The sequence below is a fragment of the Ochotona princeps genome, chromosome 5 (genome assembly GCF_030435755.1).
Source record: "Ochotona princeps isolate mOchPri1 chromosome 5, mOchPri1.hap1, whole genome shotgun sequence".
In the NCBI taxonomy this organism is placed as follows: Eukaryota; Metazoa; Chordata; class Mammalia; order Lagomorpha; family Ochotonidae; genus Ochotona; species Ochotona princeps.
Window position 1 is genome coordinate 74694215 of NC_080836.1, and position 13467 is coordinate 74707681.

Sequence of the window (13467 nt, forward strand, 5' to 3'; positions counted from 1 at the left end):
GGTGTCTATCTCTGTGTCTCTGCCTTTCAAATACAATGAAAATAAACATTTTAAAAGCAAATTCAGAGAAGTCATGCTGCTAATTACAGGTGGAGCTATTCAGACTTTCCTTTTAGTGAGTTCCATCATTAGCTTAACAGTGAGAAATGAGAGATGAGTTTTTCTGAAAATAACCTTGTTTGAAAGCACCATTTAGCAAGCATTTTAAGATGCTTTTGAGCAGCGGCTCTGGAAATAAAAACAACATTGCATCCACTCAAAGCCTACAATCTACAATCTAACATCAGCCATTGATAGGATCACATCCTGTACCTGCACATGATGGACAAAATGCATGATTAAGAAAACAGTAGCTTTATTTTATTTTAAAAATGTATTTATTCACTTATTTATTTATATTGAAGGCAAGTCAGCAGAGACACAGAGAGAGGATTTCCATTTCCTGGTTCACTTCTCAAATGACTACAATAGCTAGGGCTGGCCTAGTCTGAATCCAACAGCTAGGATTGCCATGGGGTGTTCCTCCATATGGATGGCAGGAACCCAAGTACTTGTCCATCATCTGATGCCTTCCCTGGCACATTAGCAAGAAGCTGGATCAGAAGCAGAGTAGCAGGGACTCATGCAAGTGTTGATAAATGGACCCAGCTGTAATACAGGATGTCAGCGTCACAAGCCACAGCTCAGCCAGCTGTACCCTAACACCATCCCCCAAAATGGGTATCCACAAGAGGCAGGGGATGGGGCAGGGAGGAGGAATCTAGCATAGACTAGAAGGTTCAGAGTAGCCAGAAAGAGTCCAGGGAGAGTGGCCTGTAGGCTAATCAGAGCAAAGATTTTGTTTTTCCAAGGCCACACAGGTAGCTTGTGGCCAACACTTCAGTTCCCACATTAGCTTTCAATACCTTTGTATTCATGATCACCATCCCTATAAAATCCTCCTGCAATTATATGTAGAAAGGAGGCTGACATATATCAGATCATTCCACTAAGATATGAAGTTTTCAAAACATTATCAATGGATCACCTGTGATGTGCTTGGAACTCTGACAGATGGCATGAGAAAAGCCAGGAATTCACAAAATTTCACCCTTTTCCTGAAAGAACTTGGGAGTCATTCAGGAGATGAGATTCCCTCCAGGTTTTCAAAAACAATTGGCAACAACTGAAAGGACATCACCAAATTTCCAAGAGATACGACACTGACATAATTGTTATTGAAATGACAGAGATGCTTAAGAATTAAAACAGTCCTATGAAATTGTCACATAATGCAAAATAATTAATAATAAAAAAAAAAGAATTAAAACAGTCGGGCCCGGCGGCGTGGCCTAGCGGCTGAAGTCCTCGCCTTGAAAGCCCCGGGATCCCATATGGGCGCTGGTTCTAATCCCGGCAGCCCTGCTCTTCATCCAGCTCCCTGCTTGTGGCCTGGGAAAGCAGTTGAGGACGGCCCAATGCATTGGGACACTGCACCCGTGTGGGAGACCTAGAGGAGGTTCCAGGTTCCCGGCATCGGATTGGCGCGCACCGGCCCGTTGCGGCTCACTTGGGGAGTGAAACATCGAATGGAAGATCTTCCTCTCTGTCTTTCCTCCTCTCTGTATATATCCGGCTTTCCAATAATAATAAAATGTTTTAAAAAAAAATTAAAACAGTCCAGGGAGGTAAAATTGTAGCTGTCTCTGGAATGATGACTAAGTTTTAAGTAGGCTGTGAGGATGAGGTTGGATAAGAGCAGAAGCTGAGTGATATGGGCAAGCTGGCTGGATTTTCCCCTCACAGCCCACACTGCAGAACTGAGGAAGAGCCCATTGAATAGATGGGAAAGATTATTTATAGAGGCCTTGAACCAGGCTCACAAACGCATAGACTTGGTGACACAGAAACTTGAGCCACCACAGCTTGCAGTTGCAGAACTTTGTCTTTTAAAAATTCATTTGTTTATTTGAAGGAAGAATGGGAGGGAGGGAATAAGGGAGGGAGAAGAATGGAGAGAGAGAGAGAGAGATTGATTTCCTATCCACTGGTTCACTTCTTAAACGGCTGCATTGGCAAGAGCTGGCTTATGTTGAAGCAGCAGCTGGAATTACATCTGGGTTTGCCATGTTTGGCAGGAACTTAAGCACTTGGCCATTGTGGTTTTTATTTGTATTTTCCTTATTATTGTATTAACTATCTGCTAACGTACCTGCAAAGGTACATTAGATTAGAAGTGCAACAGCTGGTCAGCTCCCTAGCAATAAGGGAAATACAAATAAAAACCACATTGAGATTTCGCTTAAGTTCAGTGAGAACTGCCTACATACAGAAATCTACTAATAACACCTACTGGCGTGAATGTGAGGAAAAAAGTCCCCTGCTCTATTGCTGGTGGGATTGTAGACTTGTGCAGTCATTATGGAAGTCAGTATGAAGGGTGCTCAGGCAACTGAAAATGCATCTACAATATGACCCAGCAATCCTACTCCTGGGAATATATCCAAAAGAAGTGATACTTACCTATGAGAAAGCAACCTGCATTCCTATATTAATTTTGGCACAACTTTCAATAGCAGAAACAGAGAATCAACCTAGATATCCATAGAAAGAGTGCTGGACAAAGAAGCTGTGGTACATCTAATGTACGGAATACTACTCAGCCAATAAAAAGAATGAAATGCTACCATTTGCAGAAAGTGGTCCCAACTGAAGGCTAAAGCTCAGTTAAATAAGCCGATCCAAAAAAGACATATGTTCTCTCTGATATCAGATAACTTTCATCTAAAACACAAAATGAGAAGATACAAAGGTAAGCAAATATATGTATTTGTAATCTCATAAACAAATGCTGTAATGGAGACCAGAGTATCAAGAATCAAAGAACTGAGGTAAGTATGTCTCCACACCCAAATAAAAGCAGACCCCCAATAAAATGGGTACATATTCCTTAAAAACAAAACATAAAACTCGACCATTGCTTATACCTGCAACATCATAACACATGTAAAAGAGCAGAATGTTAGTCAAGATTACCGCTGAGGGCCTGGCATGATAGCCTAGTGGCTAAATTCTTACCTTGCAGGTGCCCAGATCCCATGTGGGTGCCAGATCATGTCCTGGCTGCTCCACTTCCCTTCCAGCTCCCCGCTTGTGGTCTGGGAGGGTGGTGAAGGATTGCCCACGGCTTTGGAACCCTGCACCTGCATGGGAGACCCAGAAGAGGTACCTGGCTTCTGGCTTTGGATTGGCTCAGCTCTGGCCCTTGTGGCCACTTAGGGGAGTGAATCATTGGATGGAAGATCTTTCTCTCTGTCTCCTTCTCTCTGTGTATCTGCCTTTCCAATAAAAATAAATAAATCTTTTTTTTTTAAAGACTACAGCTGAAGGACTATTTTATTCTAAAACACAAGGGACAATGGGGAGGGGAGAAGGGAGAGGGAAAAAAGTGAGGGAAAAGGGGGAAAGCCCTATACCTACAAAGTTATACAATGGAAAATAAGGATAAAATAAAATAATAAAATAAAATTAAAAAGTGGAGCAACCAAGACTCAAAGCGATCTCATATAGGGTGTGGTATCCCAGGTGCACAATCCGCTGCACCACGACACTGGCCTCTTTCCCTAACTTTGTGGGGCATGAAAACCGACTTCTTCATTTCCTTGTCACAGTTCACAATGAGAAAAAGTGGAGGAAGTATGACAGCAACAGGCAGGATGATTTTGAAGCACAAAAGCCCAGGCAGTGAGATGACAAGCTTGTCACAGCATGCAGAGGGCCAAGGCCAGAGCAGTGGCAGCAGGCTGTGGGGGAGAGCCTGGCCCTGAGACACCTGCTGGAGGAAGTGCTGACCACCAATGGCACCATGTCCTTCAGGGGTCTCCGCTTTCTGCGCTCAGTCATGGGAGTCCTTGCCTGGATTTCCCATCCTAATCATTTTCTTGAAGAGCCTGAACTATTTATTGTATCAGAAACTGGCCTAATCTTTTTTAGGTATCCCCAAAGACCAACGCAAGAGTAATAAAAGTATAAAAATTTGCTTTATGATAGGACCCTGAAAATGCAGTTTTTCAGGGTGAAGGATTCAGACTTGCAATAAGCCCTGGAGCGGTTCTGTAATCTGAGAGGGTGCAGGGGTTGCCCTGGGGTCATCCGCTGCTGCTTTTCTCAGGTGAGCAGAGAGCTGCATCAGAAATGGAGCAGCTGGGATCAGACTGGTGCCTATATGGAACACTAGTGCCACAGGCAGTGGTTTGAGCTGCTTTGCGTAATACCAGCCCCTCCCAGCAATTTTTTTTTTTAAGATTTATTTATTTTTACTGGAAAGGCAGATCTACAGAGAGGAGAGACAGATAGAAAGATCTTCCATTCACTGGTTCACTCCCCTAAGTGACCACAAGGGCCAGAGTTGAGCCAATCCAAAGTTAGCAACCAAGAGTCAGGAGCTTCTTCTGGGTCTCCCATGCAGGTACAGGGTCCCAAAACCGTGGGCAATCCTGCACCACCCTCCCAGACCACAAGCAGGGAGCTGGAAGGGAAGTGGAGCAGCCAGGACATGAACCGGCCCCCACATGGGATCTGGGCGCCCACAAGGCGAAGATTTAGCCACTAGATTATCATGCCAGTAATTCCTTATTACTTGTTGTAAACCTAGCAACAACCTCCAAACATCTAAATTAGATTTTATTAAAGTTTTATATTATTTATTTATTTAAATGTTATGACAAAAAGAAAGGGAGAAACAGAGATTGTCCATGTTATGGTTTACTCCCTAAATGGCCATTAACAAGCAGGCTGCCAGGCCAAAACCAGGAGCCAAGAACTCTATCTGGTCTCTCATGTGAATGGCAGGCACCCAAGGACTTGGACCATTAACTTTCTTCACAGGCAAATCAGCACAAATTTGACTGGCAAGTAGCTAGGCTTAATCCAGTGCTCTGATGTGGAATGTTAACATTGCATGCAATGGCTTAACCTACTGAGCCACAAAGGCAGCCTCTTAAGTTACTTTTGAATCACAAGACTAGAACCACATTGTTTTGCTAGAAGATATTTTTTCTGGGTAATTTACTTATTTATTTTTCTTTGTGAAAAGTGGGGTGGATAGATATCCAGAAATATTAGCACTTATGTTAACAACACCTTTCATTGTTGTAACAGTAAGGAGATTATGGGCCCGGCGTGATAGCGTAGTGCTTAAAGTCCTCGCCTTGCTTGCGTGCCAGGATCCCATATGGGCACCAGTTCTAATCCCGGCGGCCCTGCTTCCCACCCAGCTCCCTGCTTGTGGCCTGGGTCAACAGTTGAGGATGGCTCAAAGCTGTGGGACCCTGCACCTGCGTGGGAGACTTGGAAGAGCTCCTGGCTCCTGGCTTCAGATTGGCTCAGCTCCAGCCATTGCGGTCACTTGGGGAGTGAAACATCAGACGGAAGATTTTTCTCTCTGTCTCTCCTCCTCTCTGTATATCCATCTTTCCAATAAAAATAAATAAATCTTTTAAAAAAGGAGATTATGATAGTCTCATGTAATCATTATTTTCATTTCTTAATTTGATCACATACATGCCTAGTGGTCACCTATATTTTCCAACTCCCCTTGCAGCTGGGTGTGCCCAGGGGACTAAGCTGGAGTTGGCTGACTGTTGTTGCCTACCTCTGTACTGTCACATGAAATGAAGCATGCTTCACCCACCCTGCCAAGGAGTCTTTCTAAAGCCCAATTAGTTTTGCACTGTTCTGTAGATAGGGAAATCATAAAATCATATTCCTTCTAAAATTATTAATTTTTAATTTACAAGCAGAGAGATACAGACATCAAGATAAGGACAGAAAGAGATTTTTCATCTGCTAGTTTATTCCTGGATTGTCCACAACAACTAAGGCTGAGCTGATGAACAAGATATTCCATCTGGGCCTCCAGAACTATGTGGCAAAGGACCAAACAAGTTGGGCCATCCTTCAGGCCACACTGCCTCCCAGAGCGCTCATCCGTAAGAAGCTGGACCCAAAAGCAGAACAGGGACTTGAATCCAGGCACTGTGCCCAGGCTTTGGGCTGTCCTCTACTGCTTTCCCGGGCCACAAGCAGGGAGCTGGATGGGAAGTGGAGCAACACTGGGACACGAACTGGTACCCATATGGGATCCTGGCACCTGCTAGGTGAGGATTTAGCCATTAAGCTATTAAGCTATTTAGCCATTAAGCCATTACGCCCCTGCCCCCTAAAAAAACAGTGTTAATCACCATGCCAGACTTTCATTCCCAAATGATATTCCTTTCTGTGATCCACACACTACTCCATAGAAAGACTAATAAATAGGGTACAGTCCAGAAATGCAGAGATGTGAGTAGGCCTGAGAGACGTCACATTGCATAAACAATGTCAAAATCTCACAAAGAAAAATTTAGCTCTAACAATAATAGCACTTGCTGAATATTTACCAAAAGCCAAAGTGCTTTATAAATACTTTGCCCTTGTTTTTCCTCTTAATGTTCACAACAACCTTTCAAGGGACACTGAAAAAAAATTTTTTTTTGTATAAATGAGGACACTGAAATCAGAAAAGTTAAATAAGTTACCCAAAGTCACACACAAAATGTCGGTTGTCAGAGCCCAGAGTTAAAGCCAAATTTGTTTCTTTCTGTAGCCTTTATGGTTGACCAGATGCTGATGATCTCTGGTTTTTGGCCCATGTCATTCCTGGCTATGTGATTTTTGACCAGTATTTTTCCATGTTGGACCTTCCTTTCCTGCTTTATTAAATGAAGGCATGGGGCAAGACCATCTTTGAGTTTCTGTGAACCACACCGCTGTGATGAGGGACTCTGGTACCAAGCTCAGCTGTGCAGGCATTTGCCGGAATCTTGGCAAATAGCTGGACCTATTTTTCTTTTTTCTAGAGATACCAGTCAGTGATCATGGTATTCTAAATACATCACAAAAGTGTAGATGGGATTAACAGGATAATTGGTGGCACTGGCTTGCATTGTCACCATTTCCCTTTAGTTTCTGGTCCACTAACCTCTTCGTTCCCTCTCATTCCCTGCTTGCTCTCAACTGTCATCCAATGGCCTGAATACAAACAAGAGTGGAAACAGAGAACTAGCTCCCATCCCTCCAATGCTTCCAGATCACACCACACACACTAGGTGAATCAAAGCCTCATGATCACCATCATCATCTTCACTCTACTGATAGGAAAATTCTTACACCTTCCCTTTCTTCCCAGTGCGTGGTCCTGTCCCACCCAGAAGTTGATTCTCACACCCTCGCTGGGCTCCCTCAGCAGTTTACAGCCCCTCTCTGCCTCTGGAGGAACAGGCTGTTTCCCCCCCCCCCCCCAAAGGCTGCCAGGGAGGTTCCCGAAGGAATTAAACAGAAGTACTGACTACAAAGCATTCCTGCTGAGTGTAAAGTAGTGCTCCAATTAGTACCCCTCCCTAGGCTCCTGAAAGACCAACTCTCCCAATCTTGACAGCCAAGCCCCATTAATTACATTCCTGATATTTAAAGGGATGGACTTACTTGGGTTCAGGAAGCTTTCGGCAGACTCTTAGGCTCTCTTTTGCTCACTTCACCTTAGTCACCCTCTGCAAAGCAGAAGTCACCCAAGATTAAAGCCAAGGTATCCAACTGGATTGTCTATGCTCCATCCCCTGATTCTGTCACTTAACAGATTTCTAAATGCTGGTCAATGGCAAGGGTTTTTTTTTGTTTGTTTGTTTGTTTCTTTGCTATAACATATGGATAAAAATCCATACATGCCTCACTTGCCTTCACAAGATGTTGTGACAATAAAAAGTGATAATTTGCTGAAAAGGACATTGAAAACTGTAAACCACTATGCAAAATCCAGTGATTCCTGCTTTGATATCAGTGTCTGTGCATCAACCCACAAGTTTAGTTTGGGAAAAAACAATTTCTAAAAGTTCTTTCACATCAAATGCATCACCTGAAACTTGTATATCAATTTGAGTCATATTGAGCTCATATCAAATGTCTGTATAGTCTACAATGTAGATTCTACTGGTAGAACCAGGATCCGAGGAGCAAGGGTCAGATCAGCTTGGCCTCTTAGCAGATGCACACTTCATCCTTATGCCACTCCCCTAGCACAGGAATCTATAGGAAGGAGGCCACCTACTACTAGGCTGGCAATGCCTGTGTGCCTGGAGGGGCTGCCAACCCAACCTGTGGAGGAGATTGGTTATTTCTCCTGCACCAAGCCCAGCACGCTTTCCTTCTCACTGTTTCTGCCTTTGCAAGCTCCTTCCTGGCTCACCATGTCCATTCGCTGGACTTCAGCGCCCTCTAGGGTGGGGTCTATTCCCCAAGCCACTGGAGCAAGGGACCAATTGAAACGTAATGTAACTTAAATAGTTCTAGCAGCCATTTTCTAGAAAGAGAAATAGACTTACGTTGAGTTGCATTTAATTATGCTTTTTCTTTAGCTCAATACAGACAAACTATTTTTGGAAGGTAATCAGTGCAAACCATTACTAAGAGATTTTATATTCCCCCCGCCCCCACTTCACTGTTTCATCCTAATTTGGACTAGCTGAATGTCAAGGGCTCAAGAGCCATATGTGGCTGCTGGCTGCCGGATTCGGCAGTGCAGCACTGCAGTGTGTCACTATCACGTCGGAGAGCTCCACTCAGGGCCATTTTGTTCGTCTATCCTCCAAGTGATAGCTCCAAGCTTCTAAAGCACTAACGAGACAGCCCGAAAGAAAGTGTCTGTAGCTCAACAGTCAAAAGAGAGACTTAGAGAAGTTCAGTCTACTTAGAGAACTTCTCTAATCCTCTCCGTAATAACCTCCAAGCTCTACATACTCATCTATCCATCTCCTTTGAAACACAGAGCTTTCTTTCTCTCTTCCTAACAATTTACATTCCGATAGTCCCTAGCTTACAATGGCTCAGCTTACAATTCTTAACTTTACAACGGCAGGAAAATGACAGGCATTCGACAGAACTAGCTCACATTTTAAATTTTGTAAAAAGTGTTTATATGTTCACTTTATTCATTTGAAATGCAGAGAAACAGAAAGAGAATGAAGTGCTATCTTCTCTCTGTTGGTTCACAGACCAGATCAGCTCAGGAACTCTCTTACACATCTCCTGGGAGTGGCAAGGACTTAGTATGTGACCATCATTCACATAGATTAGCAGGAAGATGGATGGGAAGAGAGATGGATGCTGTGCTTGAAGCTGGGCACTCTGACTGCGATGCAGGCATGCTAAGTGGCAGCCTAACCTGTTTATCCTCTGGTACTGAATTCTGGGCTTTTCCCTGGCAAACAAGCAGTGGCACAATCCCTAGTCAGTCCTGGAATCACGAGGAGAACCACAAGGCCTCTAGTGTTTTTGTACCACTCTGTTGTGATGTCAAGGAGGTTAGATATATTCAAAGTATGTTTCTACTTAAGATGGGCTTATTGGGATGCTGTCCTATCGTAAACTGAAGAGACTCTGTGTCAATGAGTACAGTAGCTTTGCCCAAAAATAGTAGTGCGAAAGTGAGAATTTCAGGTCAAGTTGTGGGAGATAGCAGCAGATGTACTGAGTTTGGGGGGGGGGGGACTTAGCTGGGTTCCTCAAAGCAAAAGGTGTGGGAAGCCAGCCATCTCCTTTTGGGTTGAGACAGGGCTCCCCAGGGCAGTGGCCAGCACAAGTGATAAGCACGGGTTCCGATGATCCCAGGATGACAGTGAATGTAATCACCTCGAAAGTTTCTTGGCTCGGAATTTAATTCAACAAGCATGTGTTGAGTCTTTACCAGGAATCCTGCTAGACAGTGGAAACCCTGGAAACAGAGACCATCTCTTCCCCATCTCCGTATGGCCAATGTCTCAACTGGTGACGAGTTTATACAACTTCAGCCAAAAGCAAAAGACATTTGATGTTTTCATTTTTTTTTTCTGTGCAGTTTTATTTCAGATAAGTAAACATATGGCAGCTGGGAGGCTTTTTCAAACATGGAAATCCATGTGCGAACCTGGGTTTCTACCTTCAAGTTCTCCTGAGTGTGGGCAGGTGGGAACTCCAGGGCAATGGACAGAATTACATCTCTACTGCCTGACAAAGCGGGGAGGGGGACTGAGATCACTAGATCCTAAATACATCTACAAAGAGCTTTTTTTTCCAAAAATATTTTAAAAGATTTATTATATTTATTTGAAAGGCAAAGTGACAGAGACAGTGAGAGAGGGTAAGAGAGATACAGATCTATTTTATCTTCTGGCTCCCTTACCAAATGACCTCAACAGCCAAGGCTGAGCCAGGTTAAAGCCAGTAAGCCTAGAATTGCCTTCTGGGTCTCCCACCTGGTTGTAGGGCCCCAAGGTCTTGGCCATCGTTCACTGCTTTCCTAGGTGCATTAGCAGGGAACTGAATAGCAAGTGGGGTGACCAGGGTTGAACCTGGAACTCATGTGGGATACTCGTGTCCAGGGTGGCAGTTTAACACATCGAGCCACAGTGGGCTGGGGACTTGGGGGTGGGGGACAAGATAATTTTGATATAGGTGATTTTGACAAGAAGGGTGGGGAATAGTGGATGAGTTACACAATCTGAATGGAGTTTAATCCATTTCCTTTATAAAGGCCCCAGGCAGAGTGTCAGGCTGCAGAAAGATCACTAACAATCCTGAGGCAGAGTCTCAGGGCCCAAGGGGCCAAAGTACTCTAGGAAGAACATTTCACACTTAGTATCCTTGCTGGCTGCCACAATACACTCCCCCAGTGGCTTAAAAACACAATATAGCCAGATCTATCCATAGAGCATTCCATAGAATACCTACTACAGGGAAACTTGAAAGAAAAAGGGTATTTTCTAGGGATTCACAAACTTTCTTTGGAAGACAGCAATGTCCAAGCAGCTCCTCTGTGGTCCCTGTGACAAGTGCCCGAAGACTCATCTCTAAGTCCATTGTTGGAAACCCTGGATGTGTTTTCCCATAGCAACACTGCTGTTGATTTGGTTCCCAGAATATCCCACAAGGACCATTTAACCCAAAGTGCTGCTGAAATATGACACTTTTATTATGAAAAATAGTAGGATGCGATGTCATTGCTAGGAATGAAGCACCAGAGGAGAGAAAGTATATCAGAAAGGAGGTTGATACTGAGAATAAAAACTGAAGCCAGAGGGAGAGAGCTGATGCATTGCTTGTCCTGCATTCCCTCAACAGGCCATCCAGGACCCACTGCCCAGGCCTGATCCATGCACCAGGGGTTTGGGTCTGTTCTCCAGACCTTGCTGCCTTTCCTGGCTTTTCCTGAAAACTGGGGAACTGATGCCTAGCACTGGCTGGCCCGGGACAGATGTGGTTCTTTCCTCAATACTGCCCCCTTCTGGTAAAAGCAACCGCGTCCCCAAACTGCAGTCCAAGGTAAACGGTTTTTCTCTTGAGTGGGCAGCACACACCGGACTAGGAGGGAAAAGGAAGTCTTTAAGTAATTTTCTAGGTCAAACTGTTTTGGGAGTGTTTCAAGGGGGAAGCCAAAACGGTTTGGCATTGTTCGCTCAACCTGAGGAGGAAAGAATGAAGGAGAATGCCTGGTTCAACAATGAAACATTTGTAAATACTAAAATCATGGCAAATGAGGTTGATACAATGCTCCATTCTATATGGATTTTACTTCTCTGAGAGTGTTAACTTTTTGGAACGTTTTAACTGAAACATAAACAACCATGCATGTTTTGGTACCATGTGACATTTTATAGGTGTATAAGAAATCTGTGTTCATTTCAATGCTTTAGTTTTACTTTGATGTATTAAAAGCATTTTTTCAGATCTCAAGTTTTGCAACAGGGCCCAGAAAAGCTAAAAAGCACCCGAAAAATCTGTGCCCATGACCAAGCTTTCCCAGCTTTATAGGATATAGGAAAGTTATTAAACAGAAGGCTGGGCTTATTCCTGGGTTAGTATTAGACATCGTTTGGATTCAGTCAAGAAATAACTGACACCAATTTAGGAAATTCCCAGGTTTGAGTGTCAACATCTACAAGCAGCAATAAAATGGAATTTAAAAGATGGCAACCTATAGCAAAATTAAAATGGAATACTTATAGTGTAGGAAATACAGAGCTGAATTTATATAGGCTGCCTGCAGCAGTGGGTGGTAATAAATGATAATGACATAAAGCTAGCCATGAGCTTTGCCTGGACTCTTTACTGTATACTAAACACTTCGCAATTCTGATTCCATTTTTGCAACTATTCTTTGTAGCTTTCCTCCTTAATAGCTGCCATTCAGCCAAGTTCCTGCATCCTTCTGGGTCTTAGTTTTCTCTTGGTAAAAACAGTAATAACAATGGAAGCTACACCATCAGGGATGCCGAAGGAGGCACAATTCCAGGGAGAAGGGAGAGGAATGGTGGCCCTCCATACTTGCCCAGTGTCCTTCTCTGTCCCGAGCATCAGTATTGTACTTTCTGCAGCCATCAGTTAACAAGTGACACTGTTAACAAGTCACACCTGCTCCTTCTTCCAAGCACCGAGCCTGGGCAATTAGGCCACATATTTGTGTCTGCTTCTGCCTTCCCCTTGGAAGAAACCTCTCCCAGGTGTCTCTTTGTCTGCCTTGCAAATAGATTGGTAGTAATTCTGCCCTACCAGACATGCTCAGACTTGCCAAGTTACTACAGTATGTTTGTGTTTTTGGTATTATTTCCAAGTAACTTATATTTTTCTTAGGCTTATGTATTTAATATGTGAAAGGCAGAGTGACAGAATGAATCTTTCATACAATAGTTTACTCTTCAAATGCCTGCAACAGCTGGAGCTGCACCAGGCCAAAACCAGAATCTGGGAACACCATCTGGGTCTCCTATGGGGGTGGCAGGGACCCAAATGCTTGAATCATCATCTACCACCTTTCAGGGTACACATGAACCTGATGCTGGGGCAGAAACTGAAGTGGCTCACAAATCCAGGCACTTGAATGTGGAATGCAGGCATCCTAAGCAGTGGTTTAATCCAATGTGCTGCATATGTTATTTTATGTAATTTTATCCTTTTACGTAATTAATTAATATTTTCCATTATTCAAAAAGGCAAATAGAACATGAGTACAACAGCAGCCTTGAAGTGCCTCCTTTTTGAAAAATTTTAGAGACGATGGAGAATCTGAGACTATAAATCTCCCCTCGTCATTCAGCTAATGAATGTGGGACCCAGACATGAGCTTACCAAAAAAAAATGCACATCAAAGGCCTGGCTCATACTCACACTCAGCAGATATTAACTGGCCATATTCATTATCCTTATTTTCTGAGGTTCCTTTGAGCAGGAAGAATATCTAATGACCCGCCATGTCCCCACATCTAGGGCAGCATTTGGCACAGAGCAGGTGTTCAGTAGAAGTTTGCTTAATGATGGGTGTGGTAGGCATCCCTCACCTGCAGCAGCACTTGGTTGAGCTGCTATGACGCTCTTGGTGCCCTTGTCCATCACTCAGCTGGCCCAGCAGCATCAGCACCACGA